This window comes from Syngnathus leptorhynchus, chromosome 19 (assembly GCF_054491065.1).
Source record: "Syngnathus leptorhynchus isolate UIUO chromosome 19, UIUO_Slep, whole genome shotgun sequence".
Taxonomy (NCBI): Eukaryota; Metazoa; Chordata; class Actinopteri; order Syngnathiformes; family Syngnathidae; genus Syngnathus; species Syngnathus leptorhynchus.
This window is the reverse complement of record NC_141213.1, coordinates 3626792-3645579: the sequence shown is the minus strand read 5'-3', so window position 1 is coordinate 3645579 and position 18788 is coordinate 3626792. Positions and strand designations below refer to the sequence as shown.

Below are 18788 nucleotides of genomic sequence, written 5' to 3'. Positions count from 1 at the left end.
AGAGAAAGAGAGAGAGATGCCCCCAGAGGTATCTTCACTGTCCAAAATGAATGTGATGAGCCAATGAATAATTAGTGACAAAGTAATCAGGCCTCTCATTCATACGTTCCTGGGAGTATTTAGCAACTCAATGAGTTCTCTGCCTACCAGCTGTCCATTTAAAGACACAATGAAGACTGTTGATAGTGTGGTGGCAAACTTCACTTTTTTTTATGCATTTTATAAATGTGATGATTTTTCCATAATAAAATGCGGTCAGTTCTCAGACGCTTTGTATGACAAAACTTAATATGGTATTGTTTTTAACGAAGCTTCCCTGGTATCGGAAAAAATGACTCCGGTGGCCAGAGGGAGAAACTGAAACTGGTTTTGCAACTCTCATGATGAAAGTCTTTGCAGAACAGTTTTCCATTTCTTTGAGAATTGGTCACAGACACTCTTAAAATTACATAATTTCACATTTCGTTTATGCATTTAAGTTTTTTCGCTGCTAAAATGGATTATTGTTGTTTTTTTTTTCCGAAGGAGGCAAACATTTTGTGCGACACAAATGGAAGCAGCATGGCTAATTGTCAAGAAGCATGACAGCAGCAGCGCTATGAGGGAAGGACACTTTGAAACAACCGCAATGAAATGCAAAAGTGCATAAAAGTAGTATGATGTTGCACATTACTCCTCCAAACTCCAAAAATGTCACGAGCCATGTCGCAACCCCGATTTAAACACATTTGAGTCCACCGTAACAACTAGACCCTATCTACCCGGTTTAGAGTTAGTCGGAGGATAGTTCGAGTGCAACAAATTTGTGGGAGATGATAAAGGTCAAGGGCTAAGATGACGTGAAATACGGGGAGGCATTTTCCGCAGCCGACAGGGGATACTTGGGCTCGAGCAATTCCAATTCTATCAGAGTGAGAGCAGGAAGATGGGAAAAAAAAATAATGTCAGGGATGCCTTTCATGTTTCTCGTGTTTGATCTGCTTCCCAAAGAAGGGGCAAGCGTGAGATGGATGGAAAGCAACTAAGGACGAGACGCCGAGCTGTTTTGACAACCTCTGGTTCCCTTGCGTCCTTCTCTTGCTGCACGAGCTTTACTTTTTTGCTGAATACATCCGGCTACCTCCAAACACCTGTGATCTGCTACAGAGCCCAGGTATTAGAATTGGCAGCGTTACAAAATAGTTGTCCCAAGTGCTCACGCCGTGAAAAAGAAAGACAAGTGAGGTTATTACAGGCATGGACTGAGCTGAAGATGTGTACCTGCAATACCTGTGATGATGCAAAACTCTATCCATCTCTACCATGACACTTTTATTTTTCATAGTCAAGTGGAAAAGACGGCTGACATATTTGAAAATAAGTCTCAGAGGTTTTCTTTAAACTGCCAAGAGACATCTTTAAAAACAGGTAACTGTAAGGTAATGAAAACTGTAAAGAAAAAATACAGACTGGGACATAGCACGGAACAAACACACCAATAGCCCACGTTTCATCTACCAATCATTTTTCATCATTTTATTTCAGTGGTATCAGGGGCATAAAGTTATTACAAGCACAGTGAAGGTACAAACTGTGACTCATCTCACCAGAAAATCCAAGGTCTCCAAATATTGAGTGATGTCTATGATCCGCCATGACCTCAACTGCACTCCATCCACTCCATTTACCACTTGGACAGTCCAACTATCATATAGGTCCATTAACGAGTCGGTTTTTAATCACGTGCTTGATTATTGTGACCCGGCATATTCTTTGCTGTAATGTCACGACCTTAAGAAACATCAGAGTGGACACGTCATCATCCTCTTCCTGGATGTGGTGTTATCTGCCCTTTTTAATATTTCATGTTTTCCTTCTGTCTTTTATTCCTCACACATGCGAGTTGGAGCAAACCAGCAAAGTGCTTAGTCCTGTATTTTTCCTGCTCATTAAGGCCATCAAATATTCAGAGAATAAGTGTCGAGCACTCTGGCCTGCCATTACTGGCATATCAAATAAGCCTAGAATGGCTCGGAAACGTGCATATTTCAGGAGTTGTCACATCTACATCGCAAATTTGAATATTATCATTCATACAGAACACAAGTAGAGCAAAAGTATATCAAAAAGTACATGAATGATATGTTAAGGTGGGCCGGAATAAGTTTCTAAAGTTTCTCATTTGAAGTTAATCAGAAATGCTCAGTAAAAAAATAAACTTGACTGTAAAGCCATAGCAACTTTCACCAAAGATCAATCCTTTAATGAACCAAGGGAATTATTTTTGTCATCATGCTTTTGATGTGCATATTGTAGGAAAAACAACTCTCCAGGTGGCCTATGCAATCATTGGAATGGCCTCAAGTTAGCTTCAGATCGCCCCAAGCCATGCGGCAACAACAGAGGCGGCACGTGTGCGTGCTCTGCTAAATATGCAAATGGCACTTTCAGCTCACGACTAAAGGGCCAAAGATGAAAACAAATACCCTAGAGTGTTTGACGCCTAAAAAAAACAAAGGCGAATTAAATATTGCAAAAGAATTAATCACTGTATATTATTTATGAACTATAGGAAACCTGCCCGACTCAACAAACGCTTTGACGACTTTGCACAATCAGGATACAAAAATGTATGCATCATTTGCCCAACTACGGATGTGCAGGATATAATCCTAATTTCCTGATCTGTATTTTCCCTGAGCTTTTCCCACCAGCACATTTTACCAGTGTGTCAGGTGAGCTGACCGCCTCCCGACTATTCAGTCAGTCAGTGAGTAAGTCACCTCGGCAGCCGGCTAATGAGTAATTTCACACTCCAAGCTACTGAGCCGTTTAGGAAGTCAGTCGTTCTCCCTGCCTAGCCAAAGTTTTTAAATTGGCCAGTCACTTAGACATCCACTGAGATGCTTGGCTTAGCTGGCCACTTGGTGAACCTCTCTGATGGATTCACCAGGGAACAACATAGTGTGCCAGTCATGAATCTGGGCTCAGGCAGGTTCCTCCCGGTTTTTCATAACAATCCTCTCACAGTCCAATCAACTCAAGACTCTCAAGGTTATAATATAATCATGCATGGTTTTTGAAGTGTCAGCCTTGTGACTGGCTAGTGATCTGCCCTCCCATCACCACCATCCAGGGTATCCCCCTCACCCTTTGCCATTAGTCAATGGGGGATCCAGTTTCAAGCTAGAAAATGGATGGATTGCTCATTACAGCCTCTTTGACTGAGGCGCTTTCTTAACTCCAGATCCATCCATATGTTGCGAAGGCAGCTTGTGCCCTCTAGTGAACACAACACCATGAAATGGCCGTATCAAGTGTTATCTCACCTCACCGTGTGTGTCTATGACGACTATATTTAAGAGAACGTGGTGGAGAACTGCACTGCATGAATCGTGAATTACTAAAACAAGTGTATCTATATAATTCTTATAACGGATGGGATGAGAGGGAAACAGTGCTCTCGACGCTATACATTATAGGAGACTCCAGGACAAGAACGGGGAGTACGTCTAGGGAGTTCTGCTGAACTCCCATAACCTCAATTATTCAGCATTAGACTTTACTATTGATTTCCTGTTGGATCGACTTACTGAGTCGCAAGCATCGAGACTGTGACATGCTATAGCCTTTTCTGGGAGGGAGGGGGGAGGGAGGGAGGGATGGATGGGAGTCTGTTATGGAGAGGATGAAAAAAGATACAGATCCACTAGTGGGGAAGGGTGTAATTAAAGATACCCCTTATCAAGGCTGTGATAGATGAAGATGTCACACAAGCGCAGATAGTTAGCGAGTGGGAAGGAGACTGGTTAGTTTCACTTAGTGACCTTGGAAGGGGGAGGTGGACATTGCTTGGAGGTCAGAGGTTTCCCATGACTGGGGCACTTGCATAAGGAGGGACAATATTTATTTTTGGAAGGAACTCTGCGGCTGTCAGATATACAAGGAAAGACTAATTGGTTGCCGTGTTATTGCTGGTGAGGAGGTATTTGAACAGTTTGACTATTTTTCCAAGCAGCCATGAGTGGCCATGCTGACCCTAGCAAAAACAAATAAATGTGTGCTGAAGGATGTAGCAAAGTCTGCCTCAATGTTTCTCATACTTGTCAGCTTCCAACAAGCGATTCAAGTGTTTCCTTAAATTCGACATGTTGATTTAACACATTTGGGTTGTAAAGTTGCAGAAATTTGGATACTAATCAACTCTAATATCTCCAAAATATGAAAATCATAGTGAGCCATTTAAGTGGTTTTTTTTCCCCCCCTTTCTGGTTTCTTTCAACAAAGACTTGTTTGAGGGAGCGACGTGAGCAACTTATGGGCTCACCCATGTTGGCAAGCTGTCATCCCAGAAGGTCAGGTGCACCTTGGCCTCGCTCCAGGAAGGCCTCAACTCAAACACGACTCCGTGCAATTACAATGTTAATAGAAATGATTTCGTTAAGGTTTGACATGACCAAATATGTCAATGAGAAACCCGAATGAAGGTACAGTGGACCCTTTCTTCTTCTCTACCTGCTCTACACAGCTCAGGTTCCAAATAAAACAGATGGCAGGTATTGCCTCGCAATTTCTCCTTGTCCTGACCTTGGAAAGCTGTGCTGGGAGGGTCTGAGGGAGGGCTCTCATCTGGTTGGATTGAAAGATTAAGGATGGGAGCAAATACAGTACTTTGAGTTATGAGGAAAGGTGTTGAAGAACATTTTTAGATGTGCACAAAAACAACACAAGTGATTAGTCATCGCTACTTTCTCCTCTTTCTCCAAGTCAGCGCCTTGATTCCTGATTGTGCCTTCGCGTTCTAAGAGCAAAGCACGTCCGCGAGTTACCACGCTGTGATATTATGCAAATTTTAAAAGACATGTTTTCCTTTCGTCTGTCAAGAGCAGACATCAGAAAACACCAATTATTTGAAGTTTATTTGACACATCAAAAATTGTCTACAAGGTCATCCCAGATACTAAACATCAAAACTTTGACCTGGAACTCATCAAATAGATTCAAAAGTTGCCTGAAGGCATCCTCCACTTTCATAAACAACAGAAACTTTTGCAGAGCGGATGGCATACAGAAAGTTCTCCAAAGTGTTTCCGTGCAAAACTCAGAGGATTACAACAAAGAAAGTTAAGCCATAGGATGATGGGGGGGGGGGGGGGGGGGGGGGGGAGCGAGAGATTTGTAGGTAAAATACAGATCTGCATTTCACAAGAGCTGGAAGCTCAATGTTGTCTTCCAAATGATGGCATGCATGCAAATCAGCTGGTAGATCACGATGTCAAAAAGTTGAACACTACCTTCAACGTCTCCAACCTGATAATTCATGCAAACTCCGTTCCAGCAGACTGAATAAACTTTATCAAAAATTCCGTCTGTACATCGAGTTTGTTTTTACTTACAGCCTGAAGTATTGGGGTGTCCAAGCAATTGTGGAAAACATATTTATTAACAATGAATCCCAATGCAACAGTCAAAGCAACAACTGCCACCACACCAACATCAGCTGGAGATCCCCTCTGCTATAACATACATGCAAATCCTCTAAGCTGCTCTCAAAGGCTCCGTTGGAAAGTGAAGCCTTCAGCAGGAGCCAAATGTCAGCTTCCCTAGCAGGTGGACAGCTGATCTGCGTAGAAAATAGGCCTTGGCATGTGATGTGCCTTGAGGTGCAATGTAAAAATCCTCCCAAGAGTCTAATCTCCTCCTTCAGAAGATGTGTAAGCCGCAGCTTTAAGGACCAAAATCAGCAGATTTCTTCCCAGCAAAACAGCAGCTTCCAACTCCTTGACACTTGACAAAAACCAAGATGGCTGACACTAAGAATGTTTAAAACCTCTCCAACAACACATCGCATACTAACACGTGGATGTAATGCCGCACAACATTCCCAAACTATTAATGAAGATGACATTGAATTGGACCAGACATCTCACTTTCTTTTGTGGATAGTAAATAATTAATTCCAACCAGAGGGCCATACTTGCAGCTTAACTATATGATGGCCTAATGAGCACTATTGATCAAATAATTGATTGCTTTATGCGTGGCCTAACTGACTGCCTACCGGTCCATTTGGGAAGCTCATTACTTAATATGCATTATTCAGAGCTGACCACTAAATGGAGGAGACCGTCGTACCCATGTATGAAATGAAAGTCAACAAAAATTTAATAGCATGGGCGAAGCCGCATCAAAAAACTCAATGACTTTTTTTCCGTGCAGTGATAAATAGTCTACAGCGTAGTGGTATGAGCAATACAAAAACTGCCAGGTTTGATTTGTCAGTAAATGGCAGAGCTGAGAATATTCTTGCCGCGGTTCAAAATTCACCTTGAAGTAAAAGTGCAACAAGTAATGCCCAAGGTTGTTTCCTCTAGTTTGTTTGAAGTTTATTTTTGCAATTGTATTATTAAAGAATGGACTTCTCCAATGTGATGCCTGGATCTCATGGGGGCTCCTACAAAGTCCACGTGGGTCATAGCAATGTGTTTGCCTGGCCTTTCGGTAATTCCAATGGGACAGAGTTAAATGTCTGCATTCATTGGCAATTCACATTCTTTGTTCTAATTAAAGTAAGACTGTCCGGCTTTATGCTCCATTTACAAGTCTAATTTGGCCCACAGGCTCGATTGAACATTTGGCTATTCATAATGAACTTTTTTTTTTTTTTTCTTGGTAAAAATGGCAGTTGAAGAATGACGAAATGGCAACAGGAGATGCTTAGCTTCCATTGTTTGGTGGATCTGCTGGGATCTGCTCCAGCTCCCTGCAGCACCAGAACAAGATCAGCAGTATAGAAAACGCATTGACGGCTAGCAACAGGAGAATTTAAACTGCTATTTACAGGCGCCTTTCGGCTAGACCAGACTCATTGCTAGTTTTCTGCCAGTCCTTCCTAATTAACACACACAGAAGCAGACACTAAAAATCAAGCACCTCTAATCATTATCGAGTACCAGAAACATTTATGGGCCAAGTTACCAGAAGTCCTCAAGGGTTGTCTGGGACACCTAACAATGTGCACAAGGATACCAGAGGTTTGAATCCCCCAAGAGAGGAATCAATCCGAAGGCACGGCTCTCTAATTGGGGCAGCCCGTATACATAAATGGAAGATTATGACCTATAAATAAGAATTTATGTGACCGTTAGACGTGCCGGGAGATCCCGGCTGAGACGGAGGTGTTCATTAGCTATGCATCCAGGATGCCTGGCTCTGCCCAATTAGCCCGATGACATGAAGGCCACAGGCATGTTTTATGTTAAGCCGGCCCGAAACATTCCAGGCTATTTGGGTGGACTTTCAGGTGCAATTACTAGGTGATCTGAATTATATGGAAAATAGAGAAAAAGAAAGATTCCACGCAGCCTGAGCAAATCTTTGCCGGTAATTTGTGACACCAATTTCAGTTCAGCAGCTGCTCGTCTCTTGTCAACCTTCCAATGGATGAAAGTAATATTTGCTCAAGCTTGAAGAAGATTTGGGTCAATATAGCCACCGGGAAATTATATACTTAATGGTAATACCTGAAGCATTGATTGGTTTATTTAGTGATTCAACATTTGTTTCAAATATTTGCTTATGCGGTGAAAGTATTATTGCAGTTTACAAAGCGGGGATGATGGGAAGGAGTTGGTAATGGAAGTTTAAAACAGGATGGAGAAGAGGACGATAAGGACTATTTAGTACTTTTGATCATTATAGACATTCATATGTGGGCTTTTTTTTTCAGCTTGTCAAAAAACGTATTGCAACCGCTATCAAACAGATTCAATAGGGGTTCAAATCCAAAAGGTAACTTTATATAAATGAACAAATTGTGTCTTTTTTTTTCCTTAGTGTCAATTCAGAGAGGGATTAATCTCTTCGTCCCTCTGTCAGCAAAGATGGCTTTTCCTCACTGGAATTCTTCTGTCCATCTTCATGGAATTCCATTAAATGAAGCCTGCTTCCCTCTGAATCAACCACTGACAGCCCATTGATCATCAACAGTGCTGTCTTGCACCAGATACACTCAAACACACGCGGGGGGATCTTTATTGTGAAAATAGACCCCATGTAAGACGGGATCAAATTTGGCGGAAGAATACATGAACACATCTGGAATGCATGCCAGGGAGTTTTGCACACTGAGAGCTTCACACAACTTTGACAAAGACAAGAATATACATCTGTCTGGACATTTTTCATGTAATACATAAAAGAGCAAAATAGTGTGACACACACGCACTGGCACTTTCAGGTATATTATTGGAAGCAAAGACATGAGAGGCTGAGAGAGTGATGGAGTGGTTGTCTTGGAAACTGGCCCAGTTTATTATAAGAAGAAAATGCAAGGTGAGGAGGTAAGGGCGAAGAAGTCCACAATGCAAAGATGTGAGTGTGTGTGCGTGTGTGTGTTTATTTGAAACAAACTGGGTGCAACTTTGCATGTATTCAAATCGTCATATTAATAAATAATCACCCAAACATTTGATCATGCTATAACGACAACAAAAGTTTGTTTTCTATACTTTACTTTCTCTCTTCCTGCCCCTTTTTAAAAAACGCCTTTTGACAAAATATCCATCTCAAGAAAGATTTTTTTGTTATTCATTAGAAAATTATACTGTCCATCAATGCGAAACAAGCAAAGTTTAATATGATATTAAATCATCACAAGGTGAGAATGGTGCAGCCTCCTGAGACGCCAAACCAGAACTGGTAATAAGGATAATAGTCAATTGGAAAATTATGTAAATTTCAGTATATCTGAGGGAATTTGCATGAGGACAAGCTGTACGATAGATATGGTTCCAGAAAAATTGCTTTGCTTCGGTTCTACAAAGCCCTGAAGACACAGCGAGATGGCAGAAGAGAAAAGAGGAAAAAAAACAAAGCCAACTGGGCTGCAGTTTTTTTTATTAAACAAAAGTTTAGCCAAGAAAAATAAGTTTCCGTCTGTATTTTTGAGACAACATGTAGACTGTAAAAGTACGAGAATGCCAAAACATAAAAGCTAGCATTTTCAAACATCTCAGTAGCTCACCTCTGGACCTTCTCGCTTCCTATAACGACTGTGAAAAGGAGTGAGTGAGCTGCTGTGACAGTTTGTAATCCATCATGAAGGATGCATGCAACACTACGGGGATGCCAATTCTCTCCAAATGGGGTTTTTAGTTTGCCAGGCCATTATTGTCTCTAGATTGCTTGACACAAGCGACGCAAAAATCCCACACAGTCTGCAATCACACTACGCTATCAGTAGCGAGCGACGTTACAGCCCCATGGGGAGCAATCTGGGCCATTTCCAAGCAGCATCTTTTCCAACCACATGTTTTTTAAAATACGCTTTCAACAGAGAAGCTGAGCTCATTTTGTACACATAATTGTCGCCCTCTTCCCCTACAGCCTCATTACACCACAATCTGATTACATGGTGAAAAACAAAAGACGGAGATGAAAAAAAAAATATCTTTGTCAATGAGGTGGTGGCAGGTCCTAAAATGTAGGCTCAACCTTTCTTGTATTTTCGAATATTCGACAAAGCTAATTTAGTCGTAAGGAGGTGAGGTCAAGCAAAACCGAGACGACTTCAGGCCAAGGATGGAAGTTTAGTTCACTTTTATTGTACATTCTAGTCTACATGAGTTTGCCCCTTTGGGTGATTCGTGGGTGGAAGTATAAATTCTCATCCCCGGTGACAAATCAACCTGTTGGAAGCAGAATAGCTGCCGGGCACAGAATGTCAAAAAGAGGCCGTGACTGAAGTCAGCCAATTTGCGCGTATGACAGCAGCAGAATGAAAGCGTTTCGGTTCGGTAACAGTGCTGACGTTTGGGTCCCATGACCCGAATGAGGATGCCACTGGGCGGATGCGCCTCTGGAGCTTTGACTGAGCAATCACTGTTCCGTTGTCAATGCAAGGCTTCGCTCTCAATGGAAATTTTAAAAATAATGAACGCTTGGCTTCTATCGGCATTGAAACAATTTGCAGTTTTGTCGTTCATGCCGGTCATCCAGTATCAACCAAGTCAGTATTTGGGCACGTTTGTGTCTTGCATATGTTCCGAAGCCGACAAGGCTTGTGTTAATCAGGATTTTGTTCCCAATGTCACGTCCAAGGATTTGATTTGATGGAGCTGAGCAGTTGAGAAGTGCTTCGCTCTCTCCAGGGACCAAAACAGCCCTCAGTCACTGGAGTGAATCCATTACACATGCAGGGACATACACATAACACATAGGCTGTGAACACTAAGCTGCTTAAAATTTTTAGAATACATCTTTGGTCCAATTTAGGCTAGTCTCTTTTTAGGAAAATAAAATTGTCCTTCTGTAACTCAGGCCAAGAGACTTCTTTTATATCCAGCCCATTTAAGGATATTCAAACCAAGATATTTTGGGTACCTGGGGTCCATCCATCCAAACCTCATTTTCCAGCGCTTATCCTGTTCAAGGTCACGGGAAAGCTGGTTTCAATCCCTACTGACGCACTGGAGTGATCAGCGTTCAATCACACGGGACCTGGACAACCATCCACAGGAAATAAATCCCACAGCGGCGCCACTAAAGTCAGTCGTGTGTAGCACAACACTACCATTGACATATCGAGGGGCTCATTATTATCATTATTTTTTGTTATTATTATTATTATTATTCATTTTTCTTTCTACTATTGTTATTTTGAGCTCCTTCAAGGAACTTTCTGGTCTTTTCCATGCAGCCTCTCAATATAATAACCTCACTTATTTCTTCCTAGCTCGTATTATCTTCTATCTTATTCCGACAACACTGAGGCCCAAAACTGTTCATTATGAAGGATGCAGTACCTAAATAAATGGTCCGCGGTAATGGTTTCCGTCTCCTCCTCATTCTCATCGCCTCTCATCACCCGTCGTTGTCTCGCTTCATTGTAACATTTTCATCAGAATAAGAGTATCTCAGTGTAAAAGCTCACAGCACTTCCACTGACCAAATCAATCTCGCGCGCATATCACCATAGGTGCACTGATCATGCGACATAATTCTCCAGTCAATTACCTCCAATGAAGCAGTCAGAAGAATAACAATGGCTGTTGATGAATGCCACTCATGGCTCCAGTCAGGGAGGTGCAGTCCCCAAAGCTGGCAGTGAGACAATTGGGTTTATCTAATGGGTATTTATAAGAGCTCCTCTCTCGCAACAAGCTATTTGTTACGGCTGGAATGGGCTATTTACCTTTCATGTGATATTTTTCACATCGTGAGATGCCACAGAGTGTCTTGAGTTTCTGTTTTAATTATTTTCCAAAGGTGCACTTGACTTAAGTGCTATCAGTTATGTATTGACTATGGTAAGTGCACCATATCGCAATATTATGAAGGAATAAAAAAAAATTGAAGAATGGGTGCATTTTTGTATTTGTTACGTCAAATTTTGCTATGTTTTGAAATGCGGTGTTGAGGAATTTAAAAACTAAAAAAGTTGAGGCTTTTTTTTTTTTCGGTGAAATTGAGCAGCATTCCATCATTGCACCTCATTTTAAGGATGAACAAAAGGCTCTTTTGTGTGTTTCAACATGATAATCATTTTCACAGTTTTACCCGCTTGGCACTGAGGTGTCTGCTGTCCTGTAATTCTAAAAGCAGATGGTCACCACTATTCCAAGCAGATCCGTTCTGTCTTGAGAACTCGTGTTTTGGGCAACTGTCCGGCACTTTGTCATGATCTGGTTACAGCATCTCACATCGACAGTCTGTCTAATATGCATGCGGCCTTTGCAGCGCATTTTTGAGGAAGACCAGAAGCACATGGCACTGAACTAAGATCAACAATTTAGACAGTAACTGGGCTGGGAACTCTTCCTCCAGTTTAAGTGTGCGGCCCACAAAAAAATAAACAAGAAAGTGGATCTTCTCAACTCTACCAATTGTTAGTACTTTTGTCTGTCTTGTGGTCATACCTGTTTATTTATTTAATATGAGAATGAAAAATAACATCTTCGAAGGCATAGTCTACAAATTTGGATATAGTTTATGATCTTCACCTTTTCTAGGATATACGCTAACCATTTCCATACTGTTGTGGCACTCGAAAAAAAAAGTGTTCATTCATGAAAAGCTGGGTCAACCCAAAAAAAAAAAAATCAAGAACTGAAAATATCTCAACAAATGACAGCAAACTAATGAGTCTTCGAAAAGTCTATTTGGAGTGTTTGTAGTCGCTGGAAAAACAGGATCGAGGGGGGGGGGGTCGTTCCCAGAATTGAAAACTCCCAGGATTTGGAATATGGGGCGTTGATATTTTCTTAAGAAGGCCTCTGGGATGGCTTTTGAAACCCTGCTTGATGTAGGATTTCATTTAGCTTGGAATAAAAGCTCTCCCAAGGGTGCTCCCTTCGCCTATAGGCTGCTTAACTTTACTTTGCACACGCACACACTCACACACTTAAAGCGGGTTATGAATCATTCTCTTTGTCATGGTTTTCTCTTAAAACAACCTCAAACAGAGCTGATGGGAATTTTCTTCAGCACGGATTACATCGCACACTAAATCATTTCAAACAGGACATGTGTGTTTAGAATACAACATGCTATTGCAGAGATATGGACATCATTCTTTTTGTTTTTATATAGTAAACCCACGAAAATGATGCACTGACATTTTGCCACTATTGCCGCACCGGTGAAATAATCGAAAGCGCGAGGATGACAGCAGATGGGGCTGTCGGTGAATTCAATTAGTCAATGTCGGTGCGATTAATATGTTTAAAAAAACAAAAGCCATTGTTATACTCTCCAAAGGAAAAATGAGAGTGTGTACGTGTCGCTTTGTGCGTACCCACTTGAACAAAAATTCTCCCCGAAAAAAAAAATAAAAAATGGAATCTAATCCCGTTGGCTACACTGTGTGTTTTCATCAGCCAACGCTAAGTGCCGTATGTTGAGTCGAGTGGGTGGTCTACCATCCTAACCTTTCACGCAGAGCCTCTTCCTTCCTGGAGGAACCCAATATGACACCCATGGGAAATAATATCACCGGGAGAACTCCAGCTTCATAAATCATCCATTTAAGATACACAAATGCAAAAAGAGGACATATGATTTCAGATGTCTGATTAGCTGGGATTTTAAAATGTTGCAAAATAGAAGCTATTGATTGTCCTCCATATCAGATTAGATGTTGAGAGGAACCAACACCATAGTCTTCTGTTAATTATTTATTTATTTTACTAGGTGGCCGAGGGTGCCTGTCAGTGACTCGAGACTATTTACTTCACATTTCCACTTTTCATCTGCTGTCCATCTGCTCCTCTGACAGACATTGCACTTTTGCACCGAGTCAGTAAACGACAGCCCGAGAAAGGTCTCTTGATGGGTCCGATCGCACAGAAGAGGAATCAATTCTATGTGAGTGGACATGAGCAGCAGACAGAAAGTGGGCGTTTGCTTCAGCCCCGGGGCCCCACTGATGCCGCACTGTGTTTATCTCCAAGATAGGTTTCTTCTGTCTTCTCGACTGGACGCACACACACATACACACTCCTGATTGCATCTGGCTTGTCATCGTCAGCAACCTACTCGGATCCTCTGGGGGGGGTCCTGATGGAGCAGAGTATGTTCACCTTCCCCTGGCGTGATCCGGCCACCCCCCCCTTTTCACTCCCACTCAGGACAAATTTAATTTGGAGGTGCCAAGGACTGATATAAGAAGGAGACAGCCACAAGAGGCAGCAGCGGGGGATGAAGGTAATTAGATACCTCCCATTGCCCCTTTCTCTCCACACCGAGACAGACTCCTTTTCTCCTTTTGTCAACACTGGACCCCCCCAACCACTGCTCTCCTATCCATCCACGGAAGGAGACATCATCCTCACCCGCTTTGCCATTTTTAGAGATGTCAAGGGAGAATAGGAAGCAAGAACAGCACTTATGAAATGACTATCTATGGGATCTTCAAGCATTAGACAATAATCGTTGATAGCGTAAATATGGAAAACTAGCGTTTGGATCAAACTAAAATCCAAAACGCAGCTTGAAACGTAAATGAGCGTAAAAATTGGTTGAAGCTGCCCTGCGTGGGACCATCATGACACATGGCTAAGCGCATATGCTGCCTTCATGCAGTCTGAATGGCCTTATTGAATTAGAGTGAGCAGTCTGAGGCTGGAGGTTTTCGCAGGTCAGTGCCTCCCCACCCCTCCCTCCTTGCAAACCCCGCAACCATAAGACTGCTCAGCCACCTGCAGCTGGGAGACACTATAAAAACAGCCCAGACCCATTATGAAATATTATTATTAACACTGATTTCTGAGGAAGGAAACATGCTTTAGACCATACCAGATGTGTGAATGGGTTTCTGTGAAGAATATTACAAATCTATTCCCCATTTGGTTGGATCAACTGACTGGAACTGAACTGGAAAATCATGCATTGTTCACAGGAACGAAAAGTTTCTAAAATATATGTATTTATTATTCTAGTGTGCAGTCCAGTTGAACTACTCTCAATCATTATGGAAGTGCATTGGTGCCTTTCGAGACAATGCATGTGACCGCGGGCAAGATGTTCATATCTTGAAGCATGATTCCCCATTGAAATGAATGGAAACATCACTAATCCGTTCCAGCCTTTGACAAAAATCTAATTAAAATAATGTTAGTCATACACTACGCTTGTGTATTTGTGTGAATTGTCAATCTTCACCCTTATCACTAGCCCCGGGGTCCATGATATAATTGTTAGTTATTCTCAAACAGGAGTCTGATCATGTTTCCATGCCAACCCACCACCGTGTTGATGAATGCACACCAAAGCCCGATTCCACTGCTCCCAGTGCTCCAGTCATCTGTGGATGAAACTGACCTGATTGAGGTAGATACCAATATCAATACAGCTAATAAAAAAGGATCCTAAATAATTCAGGCGTATGACGACCACTCACTACAGGGAAATGGAGGATTTCTCAAAATGATGAGGTCATGATCCCTCAAACACTTGAAGGGCTGGGGGCATGTGTGCAAGTTTATGTGCGGGGGAGTCTGTTGTGTGGTTCCGAACGTGTGCTAAGTGGCATCCAAGGTCTCTTGTGAGCAAGCTGTGTTGGAGTTATTACCTCTTTTTGTTTGCAGCGATTACCATCTAAAATCCATTTTTTAATCAAGTGTATAGGTGTGTGTGTGTGTGTGTGTGTGTGTGTGTGTGTGTGTGTGTGTGTGTGTGTGTGTGTGTGTGTGTGTGTGTGTGTGTGTGTGTGTGTGTGTGTGTGTGTGTGTGTGTGTGTGTGTGTGTGTGTGTGTGTGTGTGCGCACGCGCTCATACATATTAAAAAAAAAAAGCATCGTGATTACAGGTTAGAAGAAGAACGGCTAAGCATGATTGATTGTCTTATTGTTTGAGTCATCCGTGATCTGTGACCGATTGATTATGTCTTGCTGCACTGAATGACTCATTTGAATATTAACAACAGCTACTTGTGTTTTCTTAATTTCAATATGCACGGGAGCATTATTCCGATTTTACACGTGATGGTTCACGGTGGGGCTATTTGAAATTGCAGAGACTTTTCTGCCGTGAACATTTCGGTTATCTCGTCTTTCTTTTATTGTGCTTAGTGAAGAAGCCTTTTTTTTAAACAAAGGCAGAAAAAAAAAAAAGATACTTTGTTGATAACCTTTGTTTGAAAGCTCCCAATTTGCTAAAGTTGCTGTCGGCATTGGGATCCATGGTAAGCCAACCCTTCGAGTTTCATTACCAATGGAGATCTTTGTCTCATTTTCTGCCATTCAACTGAAACCAATATTCCCTATGCAGGTTGATCCAATGCCAACCAATGAGTGTTCAGCCTGCAGAGTTTTTTTTTTTTTTTTCATATTCCAATGAGTCATATCACATTTTGCACTTTTTCATAACTCGGCACACTCGCAAAATCATCTCAAGTTTGCGTGAACTACTTTTTATTTTCCTGGTCAATGGTCTAGACCAGAGAGAGATTTCCAAAAAGTTAAAAAAAGTAAACGTAACTAGATTGGGGAATACATTTTCCTACTGTGCACAAAAAGATAATATTATGGGAACGTCTTTTGCTGAACCTTGTCGAGGTACTCAAAAGTGCTTTAAAATATTAAAGATTAGTTTCGACAGGTACTTTTGCGTTGTGCAATACATAAACATATAAATAACTACACAACCATCAACAACGCGGGGCCAGTATGACCTTAGACCACAGATATGTTTGTAAAAGTTATTGTTTCCTGCAAAAATCTATTTTTAGTGAGGTACTTGTTCAAATTAAGATAGTTCGGAATTGCCAAGGTCTGAGTTCTACTAAGTGCTGTTCTATTCTGAACCTAAATGGAGTGGAAAAAAAAAGGGGGAAAAACAGATGGAGGCACAGCCGGAAAGTCACGCTTGATGACATCAATTGGCGCAACCACATCTGAAGTTGTTACGTAAAAAAAAATAATAATAAAAAAATCAAAACATCCCATAAAAAAGACACGGTTTCTATAAAAAAAAATCTTTGCACTTGCTCTGATATTATCACGACTATAAAAATCACCTCACCTGACGATGAGACGTAAAACTGACTAGTAAAGTCAACTGCCTGACCAAACAGCTCAACTTTACTGGGCTCCTGCAGGGCTCATCGGGGGAAATCAACCTCCCTTAGCTAATAAACAGTAATGACCTGCTTCCCGACACGTATCGGAGCCTCTCTTCATGTCAGCGTGGTGATGAGGACGAAACAGCGGAGCCAGCAGAAAGACAGGGCGCCTGCGGTGGCTTGGTAATTACTGTTAATTGGTTTAACATGGGGATGGAGGGAAGAAAGATAAGAAGAAAAAAAGGGATGGAAAGACAGATAGCATTCTTCCCTCAAACCTCTTCCATGGCTCATTTGATGTGATAGGGGGGTGTTATCGCGGCTTTCTATCAGCCGGGTGAGCTAATGTAAAACTGGGAATGGTTAGTAGTATTGGACAGTCTGGTAAAGAACTATATGGACATAAATTCATACATAAATTCAAAATAAGACGTGCAAGCAACGATGACATGATGCAAAGGCGTGAGGCTAAAACATAAGCTGGACGTGCATACATGGAGTATACACACGGCGTAAAACACACACTTAGATTAGAGCGCCTGAGGAAAACTGCTCATCCAGATAAGACTGCCAATGTGAGGGCCATTTATGGCCATTTGATGCATAATGAGCCTCCTATCAGTGGCTGCGTGAGCACAGAGATGAGGTGTGGACTATTCCCCGTGCAGCTCGGCACTAATACTCTGACCGGAACCTTCATACAACATGCAGAAAACTTCAAGGCGTTGCAGTCAGTGTGAGGCAAAAAAAAAAAAAAAATGGGAGCCTCGTGCAGGTTCTGCATCATGTAAGTAGAATTACACGTATAGTAGCAAAATAAAAATAAAAAAATCACTACTGTCCATGCACACTCGCTCAATATCTTCAATCAATACGGATAATTATATTCAAAAAATTATTTTGAGCATGAACAAGCTAGACTGCGCTGCTCTTTAATATAAAACATTGAGGGCGCAAACAATACAAGACATGTTACCGCTTTAAACAGGTTTCACCATCAGCAGAAACACAGGTCATTTCTCCAACAATCACATTACATAGTATTATTACTGAAGAGAGAGAGAAAAAAAAAAAAAGCCCAGTCCCAAATGAGATCATAAAATAAGGTCCCCTCCACTTGGGTTTATGAGTGCTCACATCCACACAATCAGCTATAAAACCCCGCCTCCTCTGAAAGAGGCCTCCAATAAGCTCATCTCATTGAGGGGCAATAAAAACCCATCCGCTGAGGGCACAAAACTACTATTTCTCCTCAGCTCCATTAAGGACCTACAGAATAGCTACTGCCACTGGGTAATGTAAAAAAAAAAAAAAATGTGTGTGTTTTGGGGTAAACAAGTTACTTAGGAGAATTTAGAGCCCGGGTAGCACATTAGAAATAAATCATGAAGCTTGAGAACTCATCTCAGCTCATTTGTTCTATAACATGGTCAGGTGTACGCATGTATAATTTGACACCATCATCTCCTGTTCAAGTTGAACCAAAAAAAAAAAACTCTGACAGCCATTCCCCAAAGAGCTTCATTGCCTTCAGGCACAGCTTCAGAGACAAAACATTGCTCACCGCAGTCATTATATCATCCGCATTGTTCCAAGCTCCATTGGACTTAATAGTCCCGCATAAGTCACGCAACATGTCCCCCCCTTAGTCAATACAGCTTAAGTGCAACGTCAATATTTTAGTTGAACTGCTTCCAAATGTCACAATCACAAGAACGTATTTAAGTATACGTCACAAAGCTGTGTGTGTGTGTGTGTGTGTGTGTGTGTGTGTGTGTGTGTGTGTGTGTGTGCCCGTGGCATGACTAAATGCGTGACTGCCCCCTTTCAGCTTTGTTAAAGTAAAACTTAGTGTCAGTCAAAATTATACGAGTGAATGAAACCCTGATGGAAATTTAGATTGGTGCACATTAGAAATCCAACTCGACTTGTTTTGGAGTATTTTGAGCACCCGCAGAGATTTTTGCAACCTGCTTTGTCTCCCGCTCCTTCTTCTCATCTCTAAACCTCAAGAGCACAATGCAAGGTTTTAACCGGGATAAGAGAAACCGGTGATGGCTGCTTGACTTCATCAACAGCATAAGCCGGGAAGTTAACCAACGGCGGAGGCCGATACGCTTTCGGGCCCGTAAGCTCTCGGTGATGTGCGGCAACATCAATGAGTACTTCTCCAAAGATGTGTACGGTGGGAATTGGGAAGCAGAGGGCTTAAGAATTGAGGCGTACTGTGGTTGGAGAAAAAGTTTTC

The 18788-nt window shown here is 41.8% G+C and overlaps 1 protein-coding gene and 1 long non-coding RNA gene across 5 annotated transcripts in view; one reads left to right on the top strand and one right to left on the bottom strand.

Annotated features, from left to right (window-relative positions):
- The window catches only part of LOC147041697 (partitioning defective 3 homolog), a 126125-nt gene that overhangs the window by 90665 nt on the left and 16672 nt on the right, over positions 1-18788 (bottom strand). The gene's annotated exons all lie outside the window — the stretch shown is intronic.
- Positions 15452-17421, top strand: LOC147041699 (uncharacterized). The gene is made up of 2 exons (XR_015069209.1): positions 15452-15661; positions 15748-17421. It is a non-coding gene; the product is annotated as an uncharacterized LOC147041699 (long non-coding RNA).